Source organism: Anolis sagrei, chromosome 1, assembly GCF_037176765.1.
Source record: "Anolis sagrei isolate rAnoSag1 chromosome 1, rAnoSag1.mat, whole genome shotgun sequence".
Taxonomy (NCBI): Eukaryota; Metazoa; Chordata; class Lepidosauria; order Squamata; family Dactyloidae; genus Anolis; species Anolis sagrei.
The window spans coordinates 67,673,044-67,694,988 of NC_090021.1; the positions used below are offsets into that span (position 1 = coordinate 67,673,044).

The following is a 21,945-nucleotide window of genomic DNA, read 5'->3' on the forward strand; positions in this document are numbered from 1 at the left end:
TCACTCAATATAAGTTGGAATGACTTGGACACACAATAACATCAACCAATGTTTTCAACCTGCCTCTCAACTGATTTCTCTAATTCATACCCAATACAGTGGCCATAAATGTTGCCAACATGAGTTTTCTTAGTATTCAGGAAAATATACATTAATCTCTCAGAAACCTGGCATCGGGAAAAACAGAACAGTACTTAAGAGCACTTAATACTGTAGTTCTTCTAGTATCTCCCAGAATGTACATTTCATGGAGTTCAGTATACTTTATTCCCAGGTGAGTGGAAGGAGGATTGAAGTCCGAAAGCAAGTGAACTGAAAGAGTTCAAATCGGCTAGCTCGGTATTGCTATGAATAGACACGGGGGGGGGGGGGTGCACTTTCATGATGAGGAGAACCACATGCCATCTATAGATGAAGTATGGGAAGTGGATAAAATAGCTTTTTGTTCCTGAATTATATAAGAGAGAGAAGGAGGGAAGGGAGGAGAGAATGCATGCTTACAGCATGGATGGATTTTTATTTTGTTTTTGTTTTTTGTGCAGGAGCAAATTAAACATGTTTGATTTTTAATTATTTTGGCCCCACTTTCAATTAAAACCATTGAGGAACTTTCTATTATAATGTATTTTTAACAGAGTTAATCAAGACAAAACATGTTTATGTGCTTGTTTTTTAAAGTATCCCTTAAGAAGGAAGACTAGGTATATCAGAGGTTCATTTGTTCTGAGCTGAATCTTGAGTTGCCCTAATGAGTTTACACCAGGAAGGCATGAAATGCAACCCAAGGAGTTGTGTTTGTTTGTTTTGCTTTTGTGTGTGTGTATTGGGGGGGTGAATTGACTATTCCAGCAATCTCCAGAAGGGGCCGCAATTTTAATTTTAAATAATTTCCCCACCAGAGAGATAGATTTACTTTGACGGTTTACATTTTAAAAACCAGAAATGGACTTCTGCAACTTTGTGCTTTTTTCTTGTAGTTTTGTAAGACCGTGGAGCCCCCTAAGAACCTCCACCCAGACCGGTCATGGTTTCCCATCCCTGCCTCCCACACTGCTCTTTACAGAAGTTGCAATTGATAGTCTCTTTTACACAGCTGTACAAAATCCAGATTATCTGCTTTGAACTGGATTATATGGCAGCACATAAGGCCCCTATTAGAAGTATCCTCTGGTAGAAGGCTGAGAGAGAATTCACGTTTAACAGTTTCTACTTGCCTCCCAGTGGTGTGGTCCATTTTTTTTTTTTTTTGCATTCCTTCCAAAACTTTATGAATAAAAATCAGAACACATGTGGCCAAGAAACATTACAGCATGATCTACAAAGCAAAGATTAATCACACAAGGTAGAAGCGACTGCAGCAATTTGCTTTTGCCTGCGTCTACTGAAAAGAGCAGACTTCGACTCCTCCTTGCTAAATTAAGTGCAAACTCAATTTGCAGCAGATGGAATCATCTTAGGACAAGCCATGTAGGAACACTTGTAGTTCAAACAGATAGACAGAGAAACAGGGAGACAGATTGACCTTGACTTTTTTATATAATATAGATATAGCTAATGAGAAAAAGTTGTAGCAGCCATTCTTTTGTGATGTTAATTCTTAAGGGCTATTTTGTTCTTATCTGCCTTGCATGAGCCACCTGATTGCCTTAGCCATGACCCTTTAATGCAGCACCTTTTGGGGGGTTCATTATAAGTAAATGTCTTGTTTATGTTTCCTCATTGGCATATATTGTTGGTTTTCCTAGCCTGGCCTTATGCCTAGAACTAGCCACTGCCTCCACTTTTAGTAACACACAGCCATTCCAGAATACACAAAGTTTTATGCCTTATATTTTATACTTCAGCATCTTAACATTTCTCAAAGTATGATCCAGATCAGCAGTCAGCCTATAACATAAGTGATGTTTCCTCTAGCTGACAGTGACTCACCAAGACTTCATTCAAAGCTATTTCTCAGCTATTCTCTCTTTAACATTTTAATTTTTTTCCCCGTGTGACAGGTCAGTGATACAACAGAGGTCCATCTTCTTGTCCATAATATGTTTTACCACTCAGCTGTAACTGTGAGAAAGGAATATTGATTGTCAAAGTTGCTTAGTTGTATTTCATGATAAAGATCACAAAGTTAATATGAATTGATTTGTGTCTTAGTAGAACATTGGCAAGAGCATGAATGTTGCTACTGGCAGATAATTTTGTGCTGATGTTTCAGAAGGTGTGACTAGTGGAAATGGGCAAAATAAGGGCATTCCCCCCCCCCCTCCCATGAGAATTCTACCTTTAATTTTGCTTCAGTTTTCACATTGATAGCATTCACACTTCAAGCTCTTCTATTTGCTATGTGCCCATTGCCTTCACCTGCTGGTTTTCTTTGGGTGCAGAAATTAAATGTTCCACTGAGGTTTTATATTACTAAAATTTTGGGACTGAAGGAAAATGTTATTTTGGGGTTAGCAGAATTCTTGGAGGAAAAAATACCCAGATTTTGCTCCCCATGTTACATGTAACTGTTAGGATTCAAAAGTCTATTCTTGCTGTTGTAAGCATTAAGTCAGCCTTGAGATGGCTATAAGTAGTGATGATCAATGTGCATTCATCATCATCATAACTGTAGTCGAATGAGAGCTGGCAGTCCAAATTAAATGGATTGTGTGGGGTAAGTTGAAATTAGACAAAGCATTAAGTGTGTATAATGCAAGGAAAGGGTGCTTTCTTTTTAAATACTGTATGTAAATACCGGTAAGTCCACAGGGTGGATCAATCTGTCACCTTTTCCAATTGCTCCTAAAATATTCTCTGGAAATGGTTAAAAAAATGGAAGGAACTCCATGACTTACCAAGAGAGCAGGTTTGGGGAGAGGTTTACCAAAAGTCATTTTGTCAGAAATTAGGGATAATATGGGAAAGGGAATATTTTTAAAAAATTACATGTACCCAGTTGCCCAGTAACTTCTCCACTGAGAAATGCACACTTATTTGCAAGAGGGTGATGCTTTTTTGCCTACTATACATTTGATATCTCATCTAGTTCAATGCTGACAAGGAAAGAGGGTGTGTGCGTATATAATTACGTTCATTCAGAGGAACATTTGCGATGACGAATGAAATTAGATAATTCCTTCTAATCTATCCATCATGCCATTTCTTTTATGACTTAATGATGAACCTTGTTGGAGAATTTCTGTGCCTGGACAGCATGAAAAACACACCTGACATTTCATTCTGCTCACCTGTGACCTCCCTATTATCCTCTTCAGTAATCCTTGAATGAAACATTTCACGAGCTATTTGCTCTTTCCTGGCCATGTAATTATTACTCTCCTTATTCCCTTTGTTTCGTTGATTAATAAAAGGCATTTAATTTTTGAAAGTTTGAGGCTATTTTCTAATTTGGTATGCTTCTGGAAGGCCTCTCTATGTGTGCTACTTTAAGATAACACTTTCAGGTCACTGAAGGCATTTGGCTTTACCGCACAGTTCACAACACCCACAAGGCATGTGTTATCTTAAAATAACACATGCCATGTCACGTCGTCTTGGATCCAGCTTTGAGGGACAAGCTAGCTCTTTAGGCTCTCAAAAATGGCACTTTAAATTATTTTGGCATTACTCATTGTCTACTACTCAGTACTGAGGTGCATGTTCTTCAGATATCTGATCAACATAATGGAAAAGATTTATGGGAAGCACAGCCCTTGATTCTGGAAAAACACAGAGCAGCCTTTGGCTTCCAGTAAGGATATTCGAAGAAATTCTTCACCCATTAAGTATTTTCAAAGTCAGATCCATATGTGAAGAATGCCTTAACACCCTGGCTGAAAGGGAAGTAAATGAGAATCTTTGTGATTTAGGTAAAGGTTTTCCCCTGACATTAAGTCCAGTCGTGTCTGGCTTTGGGGGTTGGTGCTCATCTCCATTTCTAAGTTGAAGAGCTGACATTGTCCGTAGACACCTCCAAGGTCATGTGGCTGGCATGACTGCATGGAGCTCTGTTACCTTCCAACCAGAGAGGTACCTATTGATCTACTCACGTTTGCATGTTTTCAAACTTCTAGGTTGGCAGAAGCTGGGGCTGAAAGCGGAAACTCACACTGCTCCCCGGATTCGAACCTGTGACCTTTCAGTCAACAAGTTTAGCAGCTCAGCAGTTTAACCCACGGTGCCACCGGGGGCTCCCTTATTGTGATTTACACAGACCTAAAACATCAAAGTAATTTACAGTACAGTCCTATATAACAGGGATGGAGAACCTCTTTCCCCATAAGCTAGTTTCAATCCCCTGGGCTTTCTCACCTGGCCTGAGAGATTCCTCTGTTCTATCAATGATGGGAAGATGCTTTTAATTGTTAGGAAACTGTTGCATGGAAATAAACAGTGCTTTGCAATCCAGGAAGTTGTTTGCATGGGACTGCATTTGGATGTTGCTGGTAAACCAAGGGCACTTCCTTAATCTACATGTGTAGTACTATGATTTCACTTTAACTGTCATGGTTGTGTTTTGTGTCATCTTTGGATACCAAAGTTCTCCAGCTGAGAATTTTAAGTACCTCTTTATTAACTCTAAATCCAAACATTCTTTATGTTATGATTGTGTAGTGTGGTGTGTGCTTGGGACCAAGTTTTGGGGATTTTGGGATTATGGATTTTTTTTCATATTTTGGTATACTTGTATTTGCAGGTATTTTAAAATCTAAAAAATTCCAAAAACCCAAAAACTTGGTCCCAAGCATTTTGGATGAAGGTAGTTAGTGGGAGGAGAAAAAGAAGGAACGGGTATATATTAGAAGCAGCTCAGAACGTGGCATGACAGAGGATTAACCTGGAATGTTCTTACCAAACTGAGATAGTTGGAGGGTACGTATCTGAAATTAATGAGATTTTTAATTGCTTGGCTTTGGGTAGTTTATGTTTTTCATGAGGACAATTTGTCCTTCCTCTGCAGTCATGGGGTTATCATTCAGAAACAAGAGAAACATACTGAAAAATGCTTCATGCTTTCTCCCATCTCAAAGTGTTTGTTTTTTTTAAAGCAAATGCAATTAGAATTTGATGATATTTTCTTTTGGATTATAATTATATCAGAGCAGATGAAGCACTGGGGGAAATGCTTCTGTTTCCCATTGCATTACATGTTCATTTTCAGTTTATCTAAAAGTATGGGCAAGTGTTGTGCACAATTAAAGCTATTACAGGTATTCATGTTCATGTAGCAGATATTAGGCATTGACAGGCAACTTCCTCCTTCTGTCTTTAAGTAATACTAGAAGGAACCTAAGCCTCTTATGCCTCCCTTCCTCCACATTTTCCCTTCTTCATTAATTATCTACTTGTAAACATATTTGGGCATTTATGGTGATAGAGTACAGATTATGTTTCAACCTGTTATTGTTTAATTTACACATGGCCCTCTAAATGTACATGATGAGATACACTAGGCAATCTCTTCCGAATAGAAATTGTCTACAAGGACAGCCCATACTTATTTGGCTTTTACTCCAATAAAACTGCTTCCAATGGGAAGAACTATTAACATGTAATCTTCTGCTGCTTCCAAGAAAAAGATCACACGTCCATTAGAATGTTCATCAATAAAATTCTAACACTATCCATCACATGAAAGTTGGCCAGCTGTGCTATAGCTAAAAATAAAGTGAGATCTTTAGGCCAAGACTTAATTCCATAGTTGGCATTTTTACCACCATGTATAATTAAATAGTGGATAAAGTCCAGTTTCAAGATGCTGCATGCCAATTCCTATAGTGTGGTGTGGCGGGGTGGGGGTCCACTGTGTCTCTGAGCAGAAATTCATTTTTCCCAGTACAATCTATCCCTGATTGGCTGGGTTTCTCGGATTTCATTTCATTACCCATTTGACTCTCCTCAGGTGGCATGGTAGCTCTGGTGCCAAACCTGCACCTTCCTATAATCAAATAGCATTCATACATGTAGAAGTAATTTCAGAGTCAATCATAGTGATGCCTTAAAACAGTGGTTCTCAACCTGTAGGTCCCCAGATGTGTTGGCCAACTTCCAGAAATCCTAACAGCTGGTAAACTGGCTGAGATTTCTGGGAGTTGTAGGTCAAAACACCTGGGGACCCACAGGTTGAGAACCACTGCCTTAAAACAGGGACATTGCAGTATATTGAGATTTACTCATCAGCACTAGTTGCTTTGCACAGATCAGCAAGATTTTCTGACACTCTGTTCTCTAACAAGAGCAAATGCCAAAAAGCCTCTTTTCCTAATTAGGAAGAGATCATTTCTTAAAAACCAGGAGTGATTATTATTGGTGAGCTCATTTCTAGTGCTGATTTTTAAAAGTTTGGACTGAGCATTTGCTTTATAATGTCCAATATATTTGTCTATTTCAGATACAATTTTGCATCTAATACCACTGTCAATCGTCTGTCAATTTGCAGTGACCCAATGAGTTTCATGGCATTTACTTCTGCAAGGAATTCTCAGGGGTGATTTTTCTAGTTCATGCCTCTGAAATATAATCTACAGCACCTTCTATTAATTGGTGTTCTCCTGCTCAAGCAATAACCTGGTATTTTCCTGCTCAATTACTTAACTTCCAAGATCAGATGAGATCTGGTGTCTTTGGGGTATTTAGGCCTTGACATCTGTCTAGCTTGGCTTTAGATAATCAGTTGTCAGACCTCATAACTTCTGGGGATGTCCGCCATAGAAGCAGGCAAAATGCCAGGGCCAGGAGAGAATACTTCTAGAGCATGGCCATACAGCCCGAAAACAACCCAATCAGTTGTCATTTTCAAACCCAGGGAACTGTTGAGGATCTGGAGAACAAGCCCTATGAGGAACGGCTTAAGGAGCTGGGCATGTTTAGCCTGAAGAAGAGAAGGCTGAGAGGAGATATGATAGCCATGTATAAATATGTGAGAGGAAGCTACAGGGAGGAGGGAGCAAGCTTGTTTTCTGCTTCCTTGCAGACTAGGACGCGGAACAATGGCTTCAAACTACAAGAAAGGAGATTCCGTCTGAACATTAGGAAGAACTTCCTGACTGTGAGAGCCGTTCAGCAGTGGAACTCTCTGCCCTGAAGTGTGGTGGAGGCTCCTTCTTTGGAAGCTTTTAAACAGAGGCTGGATGGCCATCTGTCAGGGGTGATTTGAATGCAATATTCCTGCTTCTTGGCAGGGAGTTGGACTGGATGGCCCATGAGGTCTCTTCCAACTCTTTGATTCTATGATTCTATGACCCAAATAAACATTTGGGAGCCAATTTTTCAACCTACTTGTATGATAATAGAGCTGCTTTTCTGACTCATTTCAGGCTACCATTGATCCAGTTGAAACTAATGCATTAAAATATAATCATTATACTGAATTAATGTACCAGATTTCCCAAACCAACCCTACTTGATATGGAATCTAAGTAGGCTTGGAGCTTTGTTGAATTGAAAGGTTCTGCATTGCATGGCAAGATAGCACAGAGATATCCCACAGAGATGTGGGATCATTAACCATTTTTAGAAATCATGACTAAAGCTAGGTGAGGAAGCTGCTACCAGTAGATGTTGGATAATTTGTTTATCTGTGAAGTAGTCTGTATTGTCAATATATGTTGATTTATTTCCGCTGGGATCATTTTGAGTTCCAAAAATAATTCTTTTACTGCAGAAATGTAATCATGGTGTTTAATAGCTCAGTGGGTCTTTACATTGTGCTCGGAATGGTGAAACTTGGGAAATGGTAAAATGTTAAATTGTATGTAGACTCGATAATTATGAACTCAATACTTCACAACAATAATTGTATTGTATTGTATTTATGTAAGTCACTCTGAGTCTCCCCTGGAGTATGAAGAGCGGAGTATAAAAATAGTAAATAAATATATAATTCACAATAGGATTGAACTAAACATCCAATCAATAGTCATAGTAATTATTCTCATGGAGATAATGAAATAAACAAAACAAAAGTAGCTGGAAATCACTCTAAACTTTAAATCCTGAGAAAATGTTTTGCAAAGTGATATTGAACCTGGTTGCAGAACTAGGCTAAAATGTCCTCAATCATTGCTTGAAAAATGATTTCAAGAACATATTCACCATATACATATGCTGCTGGTTATTTCATTATCACCTGCAAAAATGAAGATTTTCACAAGTTTTCTACCCACTGGACAAAACTGGAAAAGTTTTGGCACATGTACTCAAAAAGCTTTCACATTTTAAAAATTTTGTTTAAAATTGTTTTTCTAACTGTTTTCTAATTGTTTTAGAAACTAACTGTTTCTAAAACAACTGTTTTAACTGTTTTCTAATTCTAATTGTTTTCTATATTTTCTAACATATAACACCAAATGCCTCTTGCTTTCAGTGCATAAACATTGCTATTTCTGTAATGGGGGCATTGTTTTGCAAATATAAAATTCCCCAGGAACATCCCAAATTGTGAAATATTTCCAAGCAATTCATCAATTTTTACTGTGATATCACAAAATATCCTTTCTCATTGAGGATGGGAATGTTTGTATTTCTTAAATCGCAATTGGGAATTGCAATTTAAGAGGATGGGAATGTTTGTATTTCTTAAATCGCAATGTGCACAATGATGAAAAATGCAATGTACACTAATAAAAGACGTGCAGAAAAGTACTAAGCATTTGTGAAATGTGTGTATGACATGATATTAGTTGTAGTGCACATGAAAATGCCGAAAGAAGATATAACAGTTCAAAACTTATTTTTATTTGGGCTCCCAGTGACAGGAAATTTTATTTCTGGTATTATACAGGGCCTTTCCTCATTTTATTTTACCTATATGAATGAAGATGACCTAATCTGAATTTCCTTTGATTCATTAGTACACATCTTATTCTCTGGTCACTATATTGAGAAAGCTGTTGCTACATTCAGCCTGCTTATGAAGCCACTGTGACCTTGAATTAGCCAGTAGTCTTCCTTCCTATGTTCTGGTATATCTGAATACCATTTCTCTTTATGAGGCAGGTTTGTCAGGACCAATTTTGTGTATATCAGCTTTTAGTAACCCTGGACTGAGTCCTGCCTGTTCAGCATAACTTTCATTCAGCTTGGCTGAGCTGTCCCATGGTAATTAATTCATGTGCCACTACTGCCATCTTCTGGAAAATACACATCATTCATATATATATATATGAAATAACCAGCAGCATATATATATATATATATATATATATATATATATATATATATATAAATTGTTTTATGTTTTATAGAGAGGTACTGTACTACCATGCAGTTGCCCTCTGGAAGTGTTATAAGCATTGTAACCCGAGGGGAATAAATGAAAAAATACAGAATGGTTATCATACAGAATAAAATGGCACAAAAAACACACACAAGCAATTCCCAGATGGTTTGTGAAAATACTGAAGAGTCTTGTGCTATGCAAAGCACTAATAAATGTATTATAGTACAACCTTTGTATCATTTAAGCTGTAAACTAATGCCTATTTTTAACATTTCAATTCTTATCTGCAAATGCTTACAAACAGATGGCTCCCAGTGGCAGAAGTACAAAAAGAAGGGACATACATCATGGCAGGGAAAGTGCATAACATTTGCACACTACCTTGTATTTCCACCAGTTAGCCATTATTGGTTTTTGATTGCTTAGGAACACTGAGGCCTGGGAATAAATGCTTAGTCAAAGACAGAACTATATATATATATATATATATATATATATATATATATATATATATATAATTTATTTGGGGTGCTTCTGCCCCGCCCTTCTCAACCTCCTAGGGGGGACTCAGGGCAGCTTACAAAAGGCACAATTCGATGCCCAACAATTCACAAAACACAATGTACAAATTACAATAAAGCGTCAACAATTATGATTAATTAAAACAATCAAAAACAATACAATAGCAGCAGTAAAATCATCTTGTGGTCAAAGTCCGCCAATTCATAAATCCATAATCCATCTCGCATTGTCATTGTCCTTTCCTACTCTCTATATATCAGTAGCCCAAATGTTTAAACACAAGTTAAAGTACCATTAATAATAAAGAAAGCACCTCTTTATTAAGGAGTTTCCTTTAGATACTGGCCTTCTGGCCTTTCCACAAAATTAGAATTTGGTTATAGGACTTATTGTTTTAAACCCCCCATATTAATGTTAACACACCATCATTGTTAACAGATGATAGCAGAGCAAACACATTCTGTTCTCTGACACAGTATGATCCCTTCCTTGGTTTTTCCTCTGCTCCTCAGACTTCTATTGATACTGTTGGAGGAGCAAGACAACAAAAGCACTCTGAGCTTCTCCATGGTAATAGAAAAGAACACGAATCTGTCTGGATCAGTGCTTTTAACCTATACTCTAGACCAAATGTTTATCTAGTGTACAGGAACTGGTTGTTGTTGTTGTTTTCCTTCACATTATGACCCCAAAGATAACTTATTGTGGGGTTTTCCAAGTAAGATCTATTTGGTGTGTGTAAGCGGGGGGGGGGGGGGGGGGAGAGGGAGAGAGAGAGAGAGAGCTTTGTGTGACTTCACCAAGCTCATGCAATGGTTTACCATGACCGAGTGAGGATTAAATTCTTTGTCTCCAGAGTGATGGTCCAAAGTTTGACCTATTACACTACACTGGCTCTCACCATATTTTTTTTACAGTTGACTTATCTTCTTTCCTAAAAATTTGGCTGCTAAGCAGGGTCAGCACTGGGAATTATTTGGACGGAAGGCTAATGAAACCAGATGATGTAGGCTATATATCAGAGGAAGTGACTGGCAAAACCACCTCCAAGTGTTCCTTCCCTAAAGCAAGCCTATGAAGTCATGGGGTTACCATAAATTGACAAGTAACATGAAGGCAAAAATACATAGGACCTTAAGAAATATGCAATCTTGATCAAAATAGAATGGCTGGATGTTATGTGCGAACACCCAGCCTCCCATATAGTCTACATTTTCTAACTCAGATACTTTTGAATCTGCAAAACTATTTGTTATGATTACAGATGTGACGAGATTTATTTGTACATCCTGTGGTCCTTATTTCTGGTCTTTCTAAGCCTGCTACTTAGAATGCAGTTCACAGTTCTCACTATTTCTTCTGCCTCTTTTCACTTGAATTTTGGATAGATCTTAACAGATGTTTGTTAATTGTTTATCTCATGAGATATAGACACAGATATTGATATATGTATTTGCTACCCAAGTTTGTTGGGAACCTGAAGGTCACTAGGCTGATTTGATTACCTTTGGTACAACATTTTAAAAATGCATCTGAGTGTAGCAGTAGCAGTATAAATCACAATAAAATGACTGGTGCAATATTAGTATTTTTAGGCAAATCAGAAGTTCTATTCCAATGTCTTATTCTGGGGCATGACATATGTGTGCCCCAGATTGTGATGTTGTGCTTCTCAGCAAAACTGATTCACCCCCCCCCCCCCACACACACACACACACACACAAACACACACTTTAAAACAAGTCTCCATTTGTTTCTTTAAATATTTTTTCACTGTGTTTCTATGTTACAGTTCCTTATGCTGTACCAGTCCATCTAACTGCATCAAATTGACCATGATCATTCAGGCATTTTACAAACCTTTTTTTGTTTTTAGTGATTTCTATTAGGAAGTAAAAAAGCAGGAGGTTTGGTACTCTATGTAACTGATGGGATATCTTCAGCTTGCTAGGTTAGAGGTTGTGCAGGCTTGGGAATGTTATTTTTTGTATTACAATTCCCCAAATCTCCCAAACTGTCTGGGCTAACTGTCTAGAAAGCATTAGGTTTCCTGAGACCATGCTGTTGTAGTGTGTGTGTGTGTGTGTTGGCCTTGAGTGTGGCTCATTTTGTTCTTTTTTCTATGCTGAAAAAAACCTGTGGCAGATGAGCTCATCCCTTTGCTTTCAGTGGAAATAAGGCTGATCTCAGGGCGAGAGGGGGAACAGTTTTCACATCTTATTAGATAATGGATGAGATGTAAAATCAGTTCCATGGTGGAAGAACACCCTGGAGGTTGATAAGTTTGTCAGAATAAATAGGCTTTCCCTGACACAAATGCATTAAGCACTCCCCTGTTACAGCACAGCATGGATTATAGAAGAAACAAGCATCAGTTTAAGGAAAGATAGGCTGGTTAATGGCAAAGCTCCCCCTTCCTCCTTTTAAGCCCCAGTTCCATGGAGCGCCTCCAGTCCTTGGGGACTAAAATTAGCATTTGCATGACTTATAGTCATGTGTAAATAGTCCCATGGAACCCCTCCTCTTGCGTTCTTCTTATTAGTCATGATGGATTCATGAGGAAGATTCAGAGGCAGTATGGCCTCTAAAGACCAGCTTTGGGGAGGCAGGCAGCAGACGGGACTGCTTCATAAGAGAAAAAGGACTCAAAAGGCACATAATATTATACATCAGGGCTCTTCTTAGGTATGTTCCCTAATTAAATATGTGATAGGTGGAAAATGTCACTTGTTAATTGGTATTTAATGACATTGTTAGTCAAACGTCTTCCTTCTCCTCTTCCTCCTTTGGATGTCTTTCATCTTACATTTCTTCAATTAAAATATACAAACAATAAAGCAGTACAATTAAAATATGCCAAGTAAAGAAACAGAAGTGATAGAATTTGTGTTATTGTTGTTTGCCATTAAGTTGGGTGTGACTTTTGGCAGCCCAATTAAAGTGAGACCTTCAGACCTGAACATCAGCTGCCCTGCACAAGTCTTGCATACTCAGAGCCATGGTTGCCTTGACGGATAAAGGAAAACCTCAAGGTAATCAATCATCTTTTCCTAACATTATTCCATTTTCCAGTGAGTCTTGTCATGTCATGTTATGATATGTCCAAAGTATGATAGCCTCAATTGCAGTAGTCAGTGTTGCTTCCTCATTTATTTGTAGGGTTTTTTCTGGCATAGAACTCTTTTCCAGCATCACATTTCTTGCTGTTAGTTTTCTTCATTGGTGGATGGGATGTAGAAGAGCGACGAAGTCTCGGTGTGTTGGAAAATGTGATTTCATTCTTGCAGTTAGCTCAATGTGTTTCAGCCTGGTAATATTTAATAGACTTCTTCATGAGAAGGCTGAGAGGAGATGTGATAGCCATGTATAAATATGTAAGAGGAAGTCACAGGGAGGAGGGAGCAAGCTTGTTTTCTGCTTCCCTAGAGACTAGGATGCGGAACAATGGCTTCAAACTACAAGAAAGGAGATTCCGTCTGAACATCAGGAAGAACTTCCTGACTGTGAGAGCCGTTCAGCAGTGGAACTCTCTGCCCCGGAGTGTGGTGGAGGCTCCTTCTTTGGAAGCTTTTAAACATAGGCTAGATGGCTATCTCTCAGGGGTGATTTGAATGCAATATTCCTGCTTCTTGGCAGGGGGTTGGACTGGATGGCCCAAGAGGTCTCTTCCAACTCTTTGATTCTATGATTCTATGATTCTATGAATACAACTTCAAAATAATCTGCAGAGATTTTTGTAGTGCCTCCAAAGCTTAGGCTAACAAGCCTTTGCATGGCGACCATCTCTTCTCTACACCCATTTTATTGGGTATTACTAGTTCTCTTTTCCCCCTTCTTCATTTAAAATCCAGAGTTTGGAGAAAGTTACTTTTTGGACTACAGCTCTAACCAGGCATGTAGCCGGGGGGGGGGGGCTTGAGGGGCTTCAGCACCCCCCGAAAGTCTCATGGTGGTTCGCGAAAAGGCCTTACTGGTCCATTATTTAAACTGTTATGTTTATTCATATCATGATCTGATCACCATACTCAATATATCCCATATGCATGGAGGTATTTGGGTAATGATACTCAGCCCCCTCAAACCCCCCCCCCCGAAACTCAGCCCCCCCCCCCAACCCCCCCTGAAAAAATTTCAGCCCCCTCCCCCCCCCCCCGAAACGAAATCCTGGCTACGGGCCTGGCTCTAACTATCAGAGATGATAAATCTGATGCCATCAAAATTAGTCTCCTGTGGCTGATTTTCATTTTGGAAAAATTGTAAGTTTTTGAACACATTGAGGGCCTTGTCACATTGAGGTAAAAAAAAGAAGGTGACAGTAGGGGGATTTGCCAGACAGCATGGCAAATCTGTGCATCCCATATAAACAGCATGGCTGCTTTCTACATCCCATGGGGGGAAACGTCACCACCTGGCTTCCCCCATACTTGCTTTGGCTTACCAGATGAGAACACGGGAAACCTCCAGTGTTCTCATGGCTCTGTCCCAGGACACTGCCAGGATGGAGATCCACTGGAAGGAACCCTACATCATGTGATGGCTTCCACTGGGCTCCATTTTGGCTCCATCCAGAAATCGTCCTAGGATGGAGCCAAGACCTCATGTGATGAGGTCCTAAGTCTCTGTCAAAATGCAATTCTGGTGATGGTTAGAGCATAACATTCTGCCCTCAAAATAAATGGTGTCCATTTTAAAACCCTGGCACATTGTGCAAATGCTTGTTTTGCATATTGTGTCACCGATATATGAACACACCCCTTTCTGGCTGCAAAAGCATTCAGATCCATATAGTTCAAAGAGATCGCAAACTGGATAAAGAATCATTAACATGGGAACCAAACCAATGTTTGCCCACACTTAATGGAGCCCCAAACACATATGTAGCATCCACTGCATCCTTTAAAAATATGCCCCTCTGCAAGGCTTGCTAAGACCAGATTTAACCATTTAAAAATATATCATTGAAGGTAAGAAATGTCTTTGTATTACTATGTGCTGGCATCTCTCTGTACTGGGGGGAGGCATGTGACTCATTTACTATAAATGGAAATTCAGAATTGTCCAGAATTGGATCAGACAGTGAAAGCTGTAATTTATGATGGCTAAATATGGATAACTTTTGTTTCATGCACAAAAGTATTAAAAATATTGAGCACAAAATTTCATTAAGGCTGTGTACACAATATATATAAAGTATTAGTGAATTTTGCATCTGCTTATGGATCTCATTTCCAAGACATCTTACTTGTCTATACAAGTATTCAAAAATTTGGGGGAGGACCAAATATGAAAAACATCTACCACCAAGCATTTCAAATAAGAAATATTCAACATGTATATATTTTAGTGCTTTGCTGTATCACATTTTATTTCTCCGTCGATTATTTTTCTTCATTTTTCACTTATACAGTTTTATTTTGCTAGCCAGCCTAACCTTTGTTATAGAATACCTTATAAGATTTGTAAACAAATACATATAAATACAAATGCTTTTGAGTATATTATGGCCAGAGGTATTTAAAAGTTATAGCATTAAGACATTTGCGCAGTGACTGATATACCTTGTACCTGTGCAAATGTCACATTAAAGATACAGTGAAGAAGCCTCTTTGGAAATACAGTATAATCAGAAGGACAATGAAGGCCAATATCCTTGGAAGAATTGAAGAAGGCATTGACAATGCAATACCTTATGGGAGATGCTTGACAAGTTGGAAGAAGGGACCAGGAAAACAAAGGGGGTTGTGTTTACTGTTGCAGAAAATGAGAAACTGCTCAAGCTGGAAGGCAAAGGAGTGGGTACATGGTTAAAGTAATGAGCCAAGAAAATGCTTTCAAGTACTGTTTTGATTGGTTGTAAGCTGAACAAAAAGAGACTCGGCAAGGACTGGTTCCTCCTGGATTAACTATGTTGAGTCTTTCCATTTTCCCCATCCTGTCTTTTATTATTGCTAAGAGACAAGTAAAATCTAGCACCTTAGGAACTAACTCATTAATAACATGCTCCACAGTATTTTGTCTTTTTACTGCTGCGCATGAAGTAGCTGCTCCTCTGGAGTCAATTATAGTTAACAAACCTCCCAAGCTTGCTCAGAACACCCAACATAAAATGGTGTTCCAGTCCACAGTGGATTTGCATGAATTTTGTGAGTCATCATAGGTTCTGCATTCAGATGGAGATATATCATGCCGGGCCTCCATTGACAGCTGTTGCCTATGTGCCTCAAAAGGCTTCCATAAGTAAAGGCAGCTTATAAAACATCAAAAGACCAGACAACGGCATAGTAATCACTATCAGCACTTCAAACACATGAACCTGTGAATTTATCCAGGCTCTGTTAAGTAATTCATTTATTCCTGCTCTTCTGCCCCTAAGGTACTCAGAGTGGCTTCACAGCATAAGAAATAAAAATAAGGAATAAGAAATGTGGACATTAAACAAAACAGGACAGCTTCTTTCAAACTGGTTTTATTTCTGAGTTATATGGTGCAGGCTACCCTTCTACCTGCTGGTGCAGACGATGTTTATATTGAATCAAGGGCATTGCAAAAGACAACGACACAAGGGTTGGCCAAAAGGGAAACCATTGAGACTCAGTGTAGATGCTTACAGAACACCCAGCAAGCTAAAAAGAGAAAGAATGAGATAACATAAGGTAATATACATTCAGACCTTGTTTTGTGAAATCACACTGAATGATGGACAAATCTACTGTTATTGCCACCATTGCCAAGAGAACCCATACCCCTAGAAAATTACACTGGGGCCCAAATCTACTCTCAGAAATCTTGCCCGGGCCAATTTACTTCATCTTATCATTAGCTGTACTTCTGGTTTAATACCAGCAATAAACCTGGTAAAAGCAAACTGCTTGCCATAGACAGAGACACTGTTTGGTAAGCAAAGTCCAAACAAGGTCAACAGTCCAGGCTCAGAAATGCCCGACCATTCCTTAGAAAGCAGCAGAATAGTCAAAAGTCCAGTCGAGAGTCAGAAACACTCACTTCAAACAAACAACAATGCCAGAGCAAGATAATATCAGATTACCAAAAGTTGAAGCCAGAAATCCTTGAAGCATCAGAGTCAGGTTCCAAGAGATGAATAAACAAGCGTTGGATGCAAATCAGGTGACAATGTTGTTCTCTGCAAAGATTAACAACATTGAGGACCTTTTATCTTAGGATCTCAGCTGCTGTTTGATTACTGATAATTTATCAGCTAATTCTGAGCCCTGAGATACCCTACTCACTCTTCCTACACTCTGAAAATGTTGGTATGGTTAAACCATCTGTAGCTTGCTCAGAAGGACTTGCTCCAGGCTGCTGAGATGTGTTTGCTTATATACTGAAGGCTTACCTGCGGCAGTGTCTGTGCTAAACTGGGTAAACTGTGGGAAACTTCCATCCATCTCTTCTGCTGTCTCTTCAAGCAGCTCTTTGAACTCATTATCTGAACTGGCCATGACATGACTGCCGTATTCCCTAGTTTTTTCTGTTCTTTCTTGTTACCACAATCACTTTTTCTGTCTTGATCACACTCTCATGTTGACCACTTATGTCCTGGTGTTGTTCATATGTGAATTGTTAAATGATATGTGGTATGGTTTTCAAGTACTATATTGTTGTAGCTTCAAATATGTTCCTATCTCTCTTCCTTAGCAGCTCCTAACTGAATAGGGAAGAGCAAATTGTTTCCTCTTTTCTTTGTCCTGTCATTTGAGGTGAGAGACCCTCCAAAGCTACCAGGAAATTTGTAGCCAAAATACACATTTTCACGAGGAAGGGAACAAAATTGAAACAACCAAATGCATAATTCCACTGTCCCCTTCCTCAGCCTTCACTCTTGCCATTTAAAGAGTGGAATTGAATGAGTCCATTGTTCGGTTTCATTTTGCATAAGGATCCTTTCTGCAGTGCTACAATGAATTGTGATTTCCTATGGTACTTAAAGTGACAATAGAAGTGTGACGGAGTGCAAAGTGGAACTGCAAAGATGAAACATGAGACAGATAAACATTTTAGTGTCAAGTACTGTTGATATGTCTATTTGTTATATGCAAGAGCAAGCTCTGCTTCCAGAAACCAAGAATAGTTTATCATTTTGTCTTCTCTGTGTGCCTAGTGATGGAGACATGCCACAGCATTCCAAAGAAGGGTCAAAACTTTATCATTCCCAAAAAACACATTGGATTGTTGACTTTTCTTCTAGCCAGCAAGGACGCTGAAATTAATTGAGAAATGATAGATCAGAAATTATTGGCATATGTCATAACAAATCTTTTCATTATAAGGGAGAATACACATATACTGTAATACAAAGATATATTGTTTATGTATTTTTCCATTGTGCATTTCTGTGGAGGCTCTGGCAGACTGAGAGATAATATATAATAGCAAGATAGATGATAGACGTACAGATAGACCAGAGCTTGGAAATAACTGCCTTAGTTCTTCGATTTGACACATTATGGATTTTTTAGATTCCACCCCCACACACCCACCCACAACATCGCTTATTTGCTAAATTTACTAGTATTGATCCTTATACTTGTAATTTTAACAAGTTAATTTTGTGGAGTTTGTGGCCACTAGGATTCAATAGGGTGGGAAACTCTTCTTTCACAGCTTTTGTGAAACAGTAAGTTTAAAATTTCTTTGGAGAAGAAGGTCTAGGATAGGAGAAATGCTACACATGTCTATTTTGCTAGACAGACTAATAAGTCCCCTGTATCATGACTGTCTGGAAAGAGGCAGAGAAACAATTACAGAGAATTAACTGAAAAGTTGTGATTAGGATGTAATTGAGAATGAACAGAAATGAAATAAAGGGTATCCAGCTATGAAGGAATGGAATGGATGAGAATTTGTCAGCTTAGCCCTTAACCAGCCATGTCCCTTTCAGAATGTCATGCCCTGGGATCTGAAAGATTGAGAGTGTTTGCAGGTTGTTTCCATTCATTTCTCCCTTTCTATTGACCTAATTGTGGTTTCTTCAATATGCTGGGATGAGCTGCCATAAACCTCTTTGAACTCCTTTAGTATGTTTATTATTTCACATGCAGTGCTGAGCACTTGGGTAATTAAGTGAAAAGCTTTATACACAGAGGGAGATCAGCTTTTCATTTCTTGACTTCTTCCTTTCTTTCCCAAATTTGCCCATTTCTGCTTTCCAACCACCCCTTTTTTTCAGTTGTTTACATACTATGGGGTTTGCAAAGGCTGTAACTTTGAGCCAGTGTGTTTTTTTTAATCTACTCAGAACTGCCCTGAGTTAAATAAGCAAAATCTGTATATCTTCTTCCACTGATTTTTGCAGAGCCCACTTCTTGATTGGGAATGGGGAAGCCAAGGGAATTCAGTGAACCAGATGTATAGAAAAATGTCTTCTATATACCCAAAAGGCTCTCAACACATTTCTAAAAATTCTCCATCCTTGGTTCACTGTCTGAAATTTCTAGTTAGCTACTTATTGTACTTGCAGTAGACTACTGTTCCCTATGTGAAACACATAATTCCTTACTAATCCTTAATATAATTACTTACTAATCAATGGGTTTGAAGATTAGGTGAATACCATGCACATTAGTGAGGATGGGAAGAGACAGAGAAAAGAAGGAAATCATTAGTATCAACAGTTTTATTGAATAGGTTGTATGCTTTAGTATGTTGGATTCCTACTATCTTCAAATAACATCATATAATGAGTTTTGTACCAACAGGAAATTGAAAGTTATCTGGGAAGGCCAAGAGCTTGAATACTGTTTCCATCCTAAATATCTCAGTGTCACCTGAGATCACTGCACGAACACCAAGCATCAAGTAGCTGCATGCAATAACATCCTGTGGAAACTTACTGGCAGCGCATGAGGAGCAGACCCAAAATTAATAAGAACATCAGCCCTGGCCTTGACTTACTCAAATGCTGAGTATGCCTGCCCTGTTTGGCACAAGTCTGCCCACGTGAAGCAGGTGAACATAGCACTCAATTAAACATGCAGAATAATCACAGGAAGTCTCAAATCTAAACCTGTTGATAGACTCTGTAAGGTAGCTGGCATCCCCCCCGCCCTCCCGGTGAGAAACAAGAAGTTGCTGCTAACTGTTAGAGAAATAAGGTTGAACATTGTGAAAGCCATCCACTGCATGGCTATCAGCCTCCTCCCAGTAGACTCAAATCAAGGAAAAACTTAATGAGAACCACCACTCCTCTTAATGTTCCTTCAACAACAGCGAGAGCAACCCTATGGACAGCTAAACCAGGAAATCCAGATTGGATGGTCCCCCACAAGAGTCTACTTCCAGGGGCAAGCCAAGAATGGGCAACTTGGAAGTCCCTGAACAGAAGTGGAGTGGGCAGATCAAAAGACAACCTGGCAAAATGGCCTACCTAAAAGAATCCTCCACTTTGTGCAATTGTGGAGCAGAACAAACAACTCTGCACCTGTATGCTTGTCCACAATGCCCTGCTCATGTACGGAGGAAGAATTGTTTAAAGCTACAGAAAACGCAGTCGCTGTTGCCTGGTTTTGGTCAAAAATTATTTAGCTGCTTGTGCTCTTTCTATTTTTATCAGTTTTATACTCATGTGGCCGGCATGACTTTATGGAGCACTGTTGCCTTCCCGTCAGAGCAGTGCATATTGACCTACTCACATTTGTGTGTTTTTGAACTGCTCCATTGGCAGAAGCTGGGAAGATAAGAATATGCAAATTGGTGCCTACAATGTGATTTGGACACTGACTACCACCAACCCTAGCCGACATAAGCACTAAAGTTGTAGTTAACTTTTGCCAGGTCTAGGATTGTGTCTGCAGATTGATTTTAGAATTGCCAGCTGGCCAAGAGAAAAATGTGCGAAAGAAACAAGACAGATGTTTCAAGATGATCACAGTATGGCCTGTTTATTTGTGGAGAAGTGCAATGTGTGTTAATCCTTCTAGTAAAGGTTTCCTGGTTGAGAAATTTCTGAAGATTTGATTCTAAGTGGGTCTTAATAGACCAAAACTTATCAAACCTTTCAGCTAATAAACAAACCATCTGTTGATGCCCCACTTGTTTTTATATGAATTTAATCAGATACTCCCCAGTTTTTTATTCTTTTCCACAGCCACAGCCTGTGCTTGGGCCTTTAACTCAAGCTAGTTTCCAGAATCTGAGAAGACAATTATCCTGGGGAAAGTGGAAGGCAAAAGGAAGAGGGGCCGACCAAGGGCAAGATGGATGGATGGCATCCTTGAAGTGACTGGACTGACCTTGAGGGAGCTGGGGGTGGTAACGGCCGACAGGGAGCTCTGGCGTGGGCTGGTCCATGAGGTCACGAAGAGTCAGAGACGACTGAACGAATGAACAACAGTTTCCAGAATTTGACAGTTAAAATTTCTTTACAGCAAAGGATAACTGTTTCCCCCTACTAGTTGCTGAAATTGTAGGTCATTTTGCTAAATGGTCTAGTTCACAAATGGATAGTCCTAACTGAATTTAAGGTATAGCAATCCTCTCAGGCTATCAGGTATAGGGGTTTGGTAATTATTTTTTTCCAGTGTGCCACAGAGCAGCATCATATTTGTGTCCATTGTCTACAAATGTTTCATTCTTCCCTGGAAATTCACTCGGAACCAGCGGCCAATTTCTTAGGGACTAGTCCAAGGAATATCACTTTGAGTACCACTGGTGTGCAACTATGACTGCCATGATTCAGGGACTCTATGTCTCAAAACAGGTAGAGAATTTAAGCATTTGACTGTGACAGTGTGAAATGTCCTTCCACCTCTTTTCTATTTAACTCATCTTCAGTTTTTTCTTGAAGCAATACTAAACATTTGAATAACTCCTTACTCTCCAGGACAAAATAATATAAAATCCACTACTTCTGTTGCTTACTATGGAACAGTGTTTCTCAAACTGTGCTCCTCCAGGTGTTTTTGATTTGAGCACCTAGACATCCCAGCCAACTTACCAGCTGTTAGGAATTGTGGGAGCTGAGGTCCAAAACATCTGGAGGATGTTTGAAAATCAATGTTGCTGTCCCCCAACCCATTCCAGTTGCCAATCCAGATGTTAGATTATGAGCAAACATGACTACGGACCTCTTCACAAGGGGCCATTGAGCCTCATTTTGCCACTTTTAAGAGCAGCAAAGGAGGTCCTTTGACAGAACCTGCCAGATGGCATCATACAACGTATGCCAGGCCCTACTCACTTTCCCAGAGTTGGGGAAGCACCAA

At 39.2% G+C, this 21,945-nt stretch overlaps 1 protein-coding gene across 2 annotated transcripts in view; it reads left to right on the top strand.

Moving 5' to 3' along the window:
* Nucleotides 1-21,945, top strand: part of PRKN (parkin RBR E3 ubiquitin protein ligase) — an 878,318-nt gene that overhangs the window by 845,211 nt on the left and 11,162 nt on the right. The window lies entirely within an intron of this gene.